Here is a 12,346-nt window from a genome sequence, read left to right on the forward strand (position 1 = left end):
CATAGGTTGTTGTGTTCCTAATACCATTTCCTTTACTACTGCTTCATCCCTGATTTCTTTGTTTGTCTTTCTTCCTAATTTTTTTTGGTATTCTACATTTGGGGGTACTTCCTTTAACTGCTTTCTGGTTAGGATTTTGTCTACTGGGGGGTGGGGGAGGGGAGGGGTATGAGTGTTTGAAACCAGAGGAGATGAGGGGGGATTGGGGGTATGTTGTGGGAATCTGGATCTGGTTCTTGGTCTAGGGGATGGGGGGGCTAAATGATCCAAAGGTTCAAAAGGGTTAGGGCTAGCAAGAAGGTTATTAACTTTTGGTGATGGAGGATGGGCGTCAGAGGATGTGGAGGGTTGCGAGGAAGAGAGATTTGGTAGTTTATGGACTCTCTTCTTTCTTTTTACCTGTTCCCATTTGTTTTCAGATCTTCACTCTTTTCATTTTCTTTTTCTTTTTTTTTGTACATCTATTTGCAAAATGACCGTATTCGTGACATACCATGCATTTGAAGGGGATTTATTCATAATCCAACTGTTGTATGTGCATCCACTGGTCCAATTTGATTTTGATGGCTTCTAGTAGCCCTTTCCCAAAATCCACCTCTACACATATTCTGGTGCATGCATGCATATTTTCCTTTGGCTCACACCTGTCTATATATTTCCCAACTGCATTTCCTATTGCTTTGACTAAATCGTCCCCCTAAAGTGAGGAGGAAGGTGTGGCAGTTTGACCCAAACTTAGACAAAATTGGAAACATCCATTTCTGGGTCGAAATTCAACGTCCATCTATTTAGATACAAACCCCTAGTATCCATAAAATAAGGTCCATTCCTAAATATCAAATCTCGATCCTCCTTGGTTTCAAAGTGAAAGGTGAAGTAACCTCTTCCACAAAACCTGATTGAGATTTTCCCATCTATTGACGCAGTCCAATTCCTTTCTATCCATTTTTGTATATTTTTGGGTGATGGCCATAACCCAGTGAACTACCCCACTAATCCATGCTCCACCAGAGAAAGTGTTGCTCTCTGAGGAAGGGCATGAGGGAGTGAGATTTCAGGAATATCTTCCAGTGTTTTAAAAAACTTGGTGACTGATGGTCTGTTCTTTGTCGGGCCCATTGCAGAAATGAGAGAGGCAAAAGCTTTTGATGTTCCTTCATTTTCTTGCTGTTGATTTGAAGGAAGCTCTCCATCCTCTAATGCATCCATGCAGCTCAAGCCCCAGCAGCAAGAGGCCGCTGGGGGGTAGTTGTGTGTTGCTGTGTGCTTCTTGTTGCATTCGTTGGCTAAGGTTGCACAGCTCCTTCAGCAAGTGCGTGGTTTGTAAAAAAAAGATAACCTTGGAAGCATCTAGTCATTGATCATAGTCAAGATAGTTATTTTTTCCACTTGGAGGGGTCTTTCTCTCTCATTTTTCTATAAATTGGGCTCATGCTCCTCATTGTAAACCATCTTTGGTCAGTCTCTGATAATTGTAAACGAGCTCTTGAATCCGGAAGCTCCACATTTTTTGGAGTAATATAACGAAGCCTTTGGGGTTAATTTTGTGGCATTCTTCTTCCACAACTATGGTATGATTTTTTGATTATATGCTTAATTTTCACTAGTAATAATTTAATTTTTATTTCCATTTGCTTTCATAGATTTATTGGTGTATAGTTATCTTGCATTAGTATTTGGGTTAAAGAAATATTCTAGATCTGTGTTTTGTGGATTTTCGGTTAAATCCCTAGTACTTCCTCTTCATTATACTATCTAACCCCGATGGATCTAATAATTTATCTTGGATTTTTGTAGAAATTATTTTGAATCAAATTCTCAACTGGTTTTAAATTTAAACTATCATTATTTCACTAGCCAGTTGTGGATCTACTATTTGCACAGGTATCTTGCATTACTTCTTGAGTTTTAGAGAAGCATTTTGAAATTTAATTTATCTAGAAGGTATCTCTAGATTTTTTGATTCATTGTATTATATAATTCTTTGTGATTTAACAATTGTATCTTAAGTGTGTAGAAATCTCAAGTGTGAGGGGACATTTTCGGTGGAACTAACCAACTCTTAAACATAGAAATGGAAAAGCACATTGTTTGGTCAATTTAGTGTGTCCTAAATTGCTACATAAATTGTCAATCCAGGAGTCGTAAACTGCTGAAGTGAATTGCACTATATATGCAAGATAACCGATTCCTTACTTCTTTGTCGTTTTTTATTTTTGGTTTATTTTTGGGTTTATCTTTTGTTGATTCCCTAATGTGAAATGGCAATTCTAAAATTCAAGTATGGATATAAGTGTTCAAGGCAATGGTGACCTCTAAAATAATTTCCAAACTTCAAAGTTTCCAAAAGGGTTTTCAAACTTGCAATGATGAAATTAATTACTAAGAAAAAATAAAAATGTACCTAAATTCTAATTAAACCAAACAGTGAGCTAGTGACTATGAAACCCAGTATCCTTACTGTTGTATAAAAATAAAACTGAACTCAAAGCAATTCAAAACTGTAAGCAAAGTAAACTAAATCATATTACATCAACTCATATTCTGACCCCTCACCATTCGACTCGCTCTGGCTATAGGAGGTAACTGAAAATGACATGAGTAATCTAATCACTAACTTGCAGAAAAATAAACTAATATCAAACTATGCATTCATACATCAATCCCTCACCATTCGACGCGCTTTGGCTATAGGAGGTAATTGAAAATTACATGAATAGTCTAATATCTATCTTGAAGAAAAGTAAATGAACAAAACAAAACTGAAAGAAATAAACAGTGCTGGAATTAGTACTAAGAAAATAAATCAGCAGAAGGACAAGATAATTTCATGTCATTAGTCATTAAAAAGCTATGTGCAATTGCCCGGGCTGTCTATTAGAACCTAAAAGAAAAACACTGATCAGCTAATAGTCATTAGAAAGCATAAAAGAAACTATGGACAACAATCAACATGAATACCATAAGCAGTGTAATATATACAAGCAAATGACTATGGCATCAGGAACGTAAAGGAAGAAAGCATGAAACTATACAGTAATTACAGAACCTTGGTGTACAGGGGCCCTCTGCAACCTTGGCCAATTAGCAATCAATCACAAATTGAACTTAAGAACACTGTCTTCTCATGTATTAAAATGCAGTCATAACATAAGGATTAAGTCACGGCACAATGGGCTCGTAAAATAGTCGAAATTACATACAAAAAGCTAGCTAATATGCATATGATAACGCGTTATTTATAACTGACGATGATACAACTACTTCCTAAATTCTGCGCTGCTAAACAGACACGTGAATAACCATGTCCGGAAATCTAGCAATATGGTAGCCGTGAAAATTGAATCCAAGGAAAGTGGCTATTAGATTTGGTTCATGGAGCAGTCCACAGGTGTTAGCATGCCTCTTGAGATTGAGGAATTTGCCACGCAAGTCTTCACGTGGTGAAAAATAGAGTTCTGTCACTGTAAAACTCTTAGGTTGACCACCTCTTTGACTGTCTTTGACCATGGCCTTTTGTGAGGGATTCGGCTGAACCAAGGGGACATGTTCCATGTCCACATCATTTGCAGCTCGCCCATGTGGCTAGATTCTCCAGTAGACACCTGTAACATAGACTTCAACAAAAAGGATGCGGAAATTTGAGTTGGCTGTGGAAAGTGACAAGATTCCGCAGCTGACTGAGCAAAAATCTAGATCAAACAGCAGTCACAAGACATAGTTAGGAAACCATTTTATATGCTCTTTTTAAACTAATATGCAATGATTTGACAGCTTGGAGGTTCAGGTAACTGGAAAAAAAGGCTAAAAAGGTGTATAGGGAAGATGCAAGTTTGGGACTCAACATACCCCCACTGTGAAGGTGTTGCATGTCCTCATGCAACCAAAATTTTAGTCATTCCCCTTTAGTCCATATGTTATAAAGCCTCTGTTAGTACATCCAATCCTCTTCTGTTCTTTCTTGGTGCTACCACCATCCTGGGTTTCCTTATCAAACATTTGAATTTGAGATTGATTAATTCCCTGCTCAACTTCCTGCATTTTTTCTTTAGTTCCTTGTTCTTTTTCTGCCATAGTCCCAAATGTAGCATAGTATTATCATGAATGATTTTGTCCACTTTGCTTTGCTCCTTTAATGCTTCATTCTCTTGTTTAATGTGCCTGTTTAAAACCTCCAATTCGAACACTTATTGTTTTAAGGATTGGACTTGTGCATCTTTTGTTATGTGAGGCAGAGTGGTTGATGTGCTCGGCCTACAGCTGTCTTTTCTAAGGATTCGAAGTAATCATACACCTCCTGCTAACTTGGATTTATTTCAGGTGTTTTCCTTGGGCTGACTTCAAAGTCTTGTTGAGGAGGAGGACTACTTTTTAATTCTGGCCGAGAAGGACTTACATCAACATCTGGAGGACTAGTTTCAATATTTGGCTAAGGATGAGGTGGGCTACGGCCAGCTGGAGGTTTCTTGGGTGTTTCCCCACCCAAGTCGATGAAGTGGGGTCCTTTTACTTGTGTTTTCCTCCACTTTCCTCTAAGCCTGCTGCTTCTTCTTAAATACTGTGGGTTAGTACTCTCTTCTTCCATGCTCTATTTTCCTTTTTCTTTCTTCTTGGCTATAGCAGCTTGTTTTCGAAGATGCACTAGTCTCTCAGACAACACTTGATAGTCTTCCTCTATAGATGGCTCTAGTGATTGGTAGACATCTTCTATGTTCCTTTTTCCTTTCAATTTCCTCTGCTTTCTGTCCTTAGCTCTTTCCTCCTTCTCTTTTTGACCAACTTCTTTAGTTTTGCTAATAGGAGAGTCTTGGATTATGGCACTTTTTTCTTTTCTCCTACTCCTTCTTGGTGTCTTTGGTGTACTGCTTTCAGGTGCCTCAGATGGCCCTTGAAAGTAATTTCTTACTAAGAACCATTCCCAGGTATCTTTGTTTTTCTTCAATTGGTCTTCAATAAGAATCCTCACAAGTCCATGATGATATACATGAGGCTCTATGTCTCCTATGTTCTTTTGGACTGTGGTGCTCATCTTTTTCAAGCTCAGCAGTAAGAAATAGGGCAGATTAAGGGTTTGATTTTCTAAGAAGTTCATCAATAACCTAGTATGATACATGTACATTACTCCAAAGCGTCCTTCATAAGTGATGAACTTTTGAATGATTAACAGTAAGATGGCCCTCTTCTTTTAATGCATGAACAGGAATTCCTTTTGTAAATACAGTAACGTCCATACTTGGGTTACGTAATATAATTCTCCATGCCTGCTCGTCCAAACTTTTGTTTTTAAACCAACACTCACCTTCCTGGGGCAGGTTTGTGGCAGCTGCTATTGATGCTTCAGTGACCGTGAAACGTCAGGTCTCCAATTTCCACCATATGGCCGTTGAAAGACCTTTCAAAGGCTTTTTTTACCTCCTTATTGTGGCCCTTAAATTTTTGAATGAAGCGTAGCCATTTTGCCTTCTTCAACAAATCTTTTACTTGAGGGTATCCTTCTAAGAACTTAGGCCCTTCCGGTTCTGCCCTTAATAATCGTCCCATCCTTTCCTCTGTTTGAAATTCAACTGAAATTCAGCTGCGTGTGAGGGTTTAGCAGAGGTAAGATGGCTAGGTTGTAGGGTTTATGGAAAAAAAAACAGTGGCTGCAATTGGAAGATGGATAACAGATAACGGGAGTGTTCAGGAACTGTAAGCGGAAACAGAGGATAAGCAGTCGAGGTGAGTTCACAAAATGGAGTGGAGACGTATGTGAACGAGGTGGTAATGTAGCCGTGGCTTTAACAAAATGGCAGGGTAGTGAAGTGAAGTCAGAATTTTGAATTGAACGGCTACGTACGAGATGTTAGACGTTTATGAAATGGTTGCGAAAAATGCGGTGGAGAGGAGCCGTAATGAAATAGGTCACATCTCATGATTACAAAAGGAGTGTGAAAGTGCAGTCAACTACGATTTAAACCCAAAAATTAATCATGAGACCGTTTAGGGAATAAATGCATGGTTTATGGAATAATGTCATGGAATGGTAATGGAGTTATCGTGATAATCATTGCATATAGTGGAGCTTTAAGGTTTAATAACTATGCAAAATTGTGCCTTTGATTGCTATTTGAAAGAAATTTTTACTCATACCTTGGAATCCTTGTCATTTGTTGTCCATTAGCCTTTAATCAACTGCTCCTTATTGATGTCTGTAGATGCTCCATGTCTTCATAGCATATGCTCAGTCATACCTACATTTTCATGATTATTGCACTAACATCTTGATTGTAAATTTGAAAAACAGAGTGGTGGCTGCGGAAACTGCTTCTGGCTGTGGAAACTGATTCTAGCTGCGGAAACTGACACAGCACCCACTTGGCTGAATAAAGATAGTTAGATAATAACTAACTGAATGGAAATGGCCATGAAAGAGATATTTATTGATGAAATGGATGAAATGGAGTGAGATGAAATGGAGTGGAGTGAAATGAAGATGAAATGGAGATGGAGTGGGATGGAAATGAAGTGAAGTGAAAATGGGAAAGAAAGAGAGACTTTTTTTGGAAAAAATAGAGTGTCAGGTGTCCCTGATTTTCACTCTACATTTTCTGTATAAGACTGCCAATCAGTGATTGGTTTTCAGGCTTATACAAAAAAAAAAAAAATTAACAGAAAGGAACAAAGGCTAGGCTGGTGGGGAAGAAGGATTCTTCTTCACCAGCCTTATTGCAGAATTCTCTTGAAACATTTTGACAAATTCCTCTTTTGAGAGTGGCTTATGATAAATCTTTAATCTGTGGCCATTCACAATAAGAGGAGTTTTAAATTCATCAATGGTCTTGATTCTTACCGCTCCATTGCTAAAGACTTTGTCAATCTCATATGGCCCAAGCCAATGGGTCTAAAATTTACCTTTGAAGTCTTTAAACTTGGAATCAAATAGTAATACCCAATCTCCCTCTTGAAATTTTTTCTCTTTGATGTATCTGTCATGCCACTTAGCTCTTTGATGTTGAACTAGATCAGTTCTTAGGATTGCTTCTTGTCTGATCTCATCTAGCTCATTCAACTGCTCCATTTTGTGCTTTTGGGTTTCTGATAGATCCATCCCCAACTGAACTGCCATCTTGAAAGTTTTGACTTGAAACTCAATGGGGAGCAGGACTTCTCTCCCATAAACAAGTTCATAGGGAGAATGTCCTGTTGTATTTCTCCATGTAGTTCTGTAGGCCCATAAGGCTTCAGGAAGCCTTTCTTCCCAATCTCTTTTGTGTAGATGAACAGTTTTGGTGATGATGCTTTCAATAACTTTGTTTGTAGACTCCACTTGGCCATTTGCTTGCGGATGGTAAGGAGTCGATTTTCTGTGCTTGATTTTGTATTCTTCCATCAACTTCTCCATCATGTTGGATGTAAATTGAATTCCCTGATCTGTCACAATTTCTCTTGGGACACCAAAGCAAGTAAAAATATGTTCATAAAGAAAACTAACAACTGAATTTTCAATAGCAGAAAGTAATGCTTTGGCTTCTACCCATTTAGTGACATAATCAGTGCATACCAATATATACTTCTTCTATTTAGATGGCGGATTAATGGGTCCAATGAAATCTAAAGCCCATTTTTCAAAGGGTTCGATGAGTACCTGTGGTTGTAATGGAATTTCATTTGAAAGTGTTGGTTTCCCTACTCTTTGGCAGCTATCACACCTTCTGACATATTCTTTTGTATTTTTGAAGAGGGAAGGCCAATAATATCCTAAAGAAAGGATTTTATAGGCTGTACTTTTGTTAGAAAAGTGTCCACTGCATGGTTCATCATGACATGCCTTGAGGATGTCAGGCATTTCATCTTCCCGAACACATCTTCTGATCACACAATCTGGCCCTGTTTTAAACAATTCATTAGAAATCCATGAATATTTTGAACTCTCCTAAATAATTCTTCCTTTTTCACTAGGAAATAGATTGGGAGGTAGTTTCCTTGTAACCAAATAGTTAGCAATATCTGCATACCAAGGAGTCTTAGTAGTTACTGCAAATAAATATTCATCTGGAAACTTATCCTCTACAGGAGAATCTTCGTTAGTATTTTGGATCCTAGACAAGAAATCAGCTACTGTATTTTGTTTCCCTGGTCTATCCAACACAGTAATATTGAATTCCTGTAAAAGTAAGAGCCATCTTGTAACTCTGCCATTAGTAACAGGTTTGTTCATTAGATATCTAATCACAGAATGATCAGTATGGACAAAAGTTTCATAGCCTGTTATATAATGTCTAAACTTATTGACTGCATGAACAACAACTAAGAACTCTTTTTCAGTCATAGTATAGTTCAACTTAGTGGGAGTCAAATTTTTGCTGGTATAGTAAATGGCATAAGGAAATAAATCCTTTTGACCCAACACAGCTCCTAGAGTTGTATCTGAAGCATCTGTAGAAATATGGAAAGGAAGTTTCCAATTTGGCCCTCTCAAAATGGGTGCTTCAACTATTCTTGTTTTCAAAGTTTCAAATGTTGATTGACAATCAGGATCCCATTTGAATTCACAGTCTTTTGTAAGCAATTTGAAGAGTGGAGATGCTATTTTGGTGAAGTTTTCTATAAATCTTCTATAGTACCTAGTAAATCCCAGAAAACTTCTAACATCTTTTTGACAATTTGGAATAGGCAACTTGGAGATGACTTCAACTTTTGATCTATCAACTTTAATCCCATCCCCTGAAATGTGATGTCCCAAAACAATACCTTCAGTAAACATCATAAAGCATTTTTCATGACTCAATGAAAGGTTTTTTTCTTTACATCTTATAAGGACTTTTTCCAAATTCTCTAATGCCTCTTCAAATGAATCACGATAAACTGTAAAATCATCCATATAGACCTCTACACAATCATGGATTAGATCAGAAAAGATTCCTAGTACTGCCCTTTGAAATGTTGCTGGTGCGTTACATAATCCAAAAGGAAGCACTCGGTAAGAAAAAGTTCCCCATGGACAGGTAAATGTGGTCTTATCTTGATCTTCAGGTGCTACCCGAATTGATTATAGCCACTAAAACCATCCAAAAATGAGAAGTACTTTTTGCCTACTAGAGTATCTAATACCTTATCGATAAAGGGTAAAGGAAAGTGATCCTTCAAAGTTGATTTATTCAATTCCCTGTAATCATTGCATACCCTCCATTTACCATTCTTTTTAGGTACTATAACCAAAGGAGAAACCCATCAGCTATCTAAAATTGGATAAATGAAGTTTACATTGAGTAGTTTTTGGAGTTCTTCTTTCACTATCTCCCTAAGGTTTGGATTCATCCTTCTCTGAGGTTGTCTGATTGGTCTACTATTTTCCTCGATGTAGATGTGATGAATGCAAGTCTTAGGGTCAATACCTTTCATATCAGTATACTCCCATGCAAATGCAGTAGAATGTTTTTGCAAGATTTTGGTTAGCTCTCCCTGTTATGATTTTTCCAAGTTTTTGTTAATATTCAATGTTTTACCTGGAAAGATCTCAATGGTGGAACTACCACACTCTTCCATAGAGTAAAGAGAAATTTTTCTAGATGATAGATACTCAATGTCAGAATCCAACTGAAATTGTGTGTGGTCATATTCTGAAAATGTTTCAAAGTTTTCTAATGTGTTCAGAATTTGACTATCTTCACTAATTTTAGAAATGGTAAAGACAGGTTGTATAGTGTCCTCATCATCGACCCATTCATTATCTCCTACTTCTGTAATTGCTTTTGCTGGAGGATACAAATTGAATTTCTTTATCTAATTACCATCAGAAATATACATATCCCCAGATCTACAACTGATAAAAGCATTAGCTGTGGCTAGCCAAGGTCTTCCTAAGATGAGTGGGTGCCCTCCTAGATTACTCTTGGGAGTTAAAATCATGAAATCTATTGGATATTCCCAAGAATCTAAGGAGACCGGAATGTATTCTAATACACCATCTGGTTTGATAATTGATCGATCTGCAAGTTGCAGTAGTGTAGGTGTAAAAAGAAGATTAGGAAGTTTTAGCTGTTCCATAGTCTGTCTACTCATAATGTTGATAGCAGTCCCTAAATCAATCAAAGTATTTGGAATTTCTACCCCATTGATATGTGTTTTGACAATTGGACTACCGGGATCCACATACTTCTGCATGGTAATTTTTCCCATCATGATATTTGCAATTTTCCCTACCAGGTGGATTCTTCTTGTATCTCTTGGTTTCCTTCCTAGTCTTTTGAGACTCAACTCCTTTATTGTTTTTGCTAGAATAGGAATCTCTCTAATGGCTTGTAGCAAGGGAATCTTGATACAGAAATTCTTTAATTTATCTAGGAAATCATAGTTAGGCAACAAGATTTGTTTTTCCACTCTTTTATCAATTTGTAATCTTTCAGGAAAAGGAGGTGTGGATGAAGATGCAGGTTGCTCAACTATAGGAGTTGTGGGGGTTGACTCGTTTTCTTTTTCTTTTTGAGTGTTTGGGTTTTGAAGAGATGCTTCAGAACCTTTATTGGCTTCAAGAGAATCTTCCTCAGAAATGCTTTGCTTTTGAGCATATATAGAAGGCTTTTCTAAAACTCTACCAGTTCTGAGTTGTACATCATTGAGAGGAACAATCATATAGGTAGGAAATTGTTGTCCTTCTACCATGTAAGCATTTTGAGGGTTTTTATTATTGGGGTTTGGCAATGGTTGGGAAGGTAGTTGATTGTCTTTTGTTGGAATGGAAGCAAGAGTTGGGAATTTGGATTTTGTTGAGAAGGTTGTTGTTGTTGTGGAAATGACAATGAAAGTTGTGGATTTTGATTTGGAAGTTGTGGAGCTTGTTGATTTTGAAAAGATGGAGGATATTGATAAAATTGAGCAAATCTCCCATAAGGATTTTGCATACCTTGTACCCATGATTGAAATGGATTTTAGGGTTGGGACCAAGGTTGTTGCCAAGGATTCCAATTTGGTGGGGGTTGAAAGTTCGTGGGGTTGTTAAACCCTTGATTTTGTTGCCCCTACCAAGGTCTCCTTGAAACAAAACAGAGAGACTCAATTGAATTTGGGTCTTCTTGAAAGATAGATTTGAGCCCAGGAATTGAAGGACAATCCTTGGTCTCAGGGCTTTCTGAACAAATCACACATGTTTCTACAACTTTTGCATCCATGGGGCATTCCCTTAGAGCATGTTTCTTCCTACATTTCGGACAAAAGATGGCTAAAGCTTCAGCTTCTGCTTTCTACTTGTTTTGTATCTTAAGGGTGTCTAGTTGCTCACTAAGACTCCCTAAAATATCAATTTTAAACTCATCAAGCATGTTGCCAATCTCATCCCTACTTACTAATCCAGTTGCAGATTTGTTTGCTCTAATGAGAGAAGGATCTCTAGGCCCTTTTCTAGTTTTAGATTTTCCCCTTGAGAGATGGACACATAGCTCTACTATATCATGAAGTGGAAGTTGAGATATATCTCATTTTCCCATCATGTTCAAAATATCTATCCATTCATCTTTAATGGCTTTTAATAGAACGACTTTCAAGGTTTCCTCATCTAAGTTATTCATTTTTGCTCTTTTCAGGTTCTATTGAAATCTTTCAAGTAAATCCTCCAAGTTTTCATCTTATTTTTGCACCATTTTGAATACCTCTTCCTTATGATTGGTGGGCATACAATAGTCCAGGTATCTATCCAAAAATGTTTGTTTCATATCATTCCAAGTCCTAATATATTGAGTGACTAATCCCATGAACCATTTTAGAGCAACACCCTTCAATGTTTAAGGAAACAATGTGAGTTTTTGAGAGTCTTCCATATAATCATAAGTTCGGCACACGACTTCAAACTCAAATAGGAATGTTTCAGGATCCTCACTTCGCAACCCATAAAAGTTTGGGAGGAAAGATGGTGAGAATTTTTTCATTGTTGTTCGAGATTCCTCATCAACTATAGGAAATCCAAATGAGTTATCTCCATCCCTTTTTCCCCCATTGTTACCTCTACCTCCTCCATTGTTTCCTCCTCCTCTACCTCTACCTCTATCTCTACCTCCTCCAAATCCATTTACTACTTCCTCTGTCATGATAGTTTCCTCAGAGATTTCAGAGTCCTCTAGTTCTTCTACTAATGGCGAACGAGGAGGAATTTCTCCCTCTTCTTCTTCAGATGATTCTACTTCCTCAATTACAATGTGTTTTCCTGTGGAAGTAAAGAAAGGGTCTTTTCCTAACTCAGATTCGGTGGATAGTGTGGGAGAGTCTCCTAATTCAGCTACTGCCTCTTGAATTCCAGGAATCCTAAGGCTAGGAGTGTGAGTTGGAGATGATGGAGGTGTATCTTGTCTATACCTTGAAGTAGATGGATTTGTAA

The 12,346-nt window shown here is 37.6% G+C and overlaps 1 protein-coding gene across 1 annotated transcript in view; it reads right to left on the minus strand.

Annotated features, from left to right (window-relative positions):
* The window catches only part of LOC149179420 (uncharacterized), a 95,649-nt gene that overhangs the window by 45,178 nt on the left and 38,125 nt on the right, over nt 1–12,346 (minus strand). The window lies entirely within an intron of this gene.

The sequence above is a fragment of the Pinus tabuliformis genome, chromosome 4_1, assembly GCF_031772625.1.
Source record: "Pinus tabuliformis cultivar Carrire ecotype Pingquan chromosome 4_1, CPIR1, whole genome shotgun sequence".
NCBI lineage: Eukaryota > Viridiplantae > Streptophyta > Pinopsida > Pinales > Pinaceae > Pinus > Pinus tabuliformis.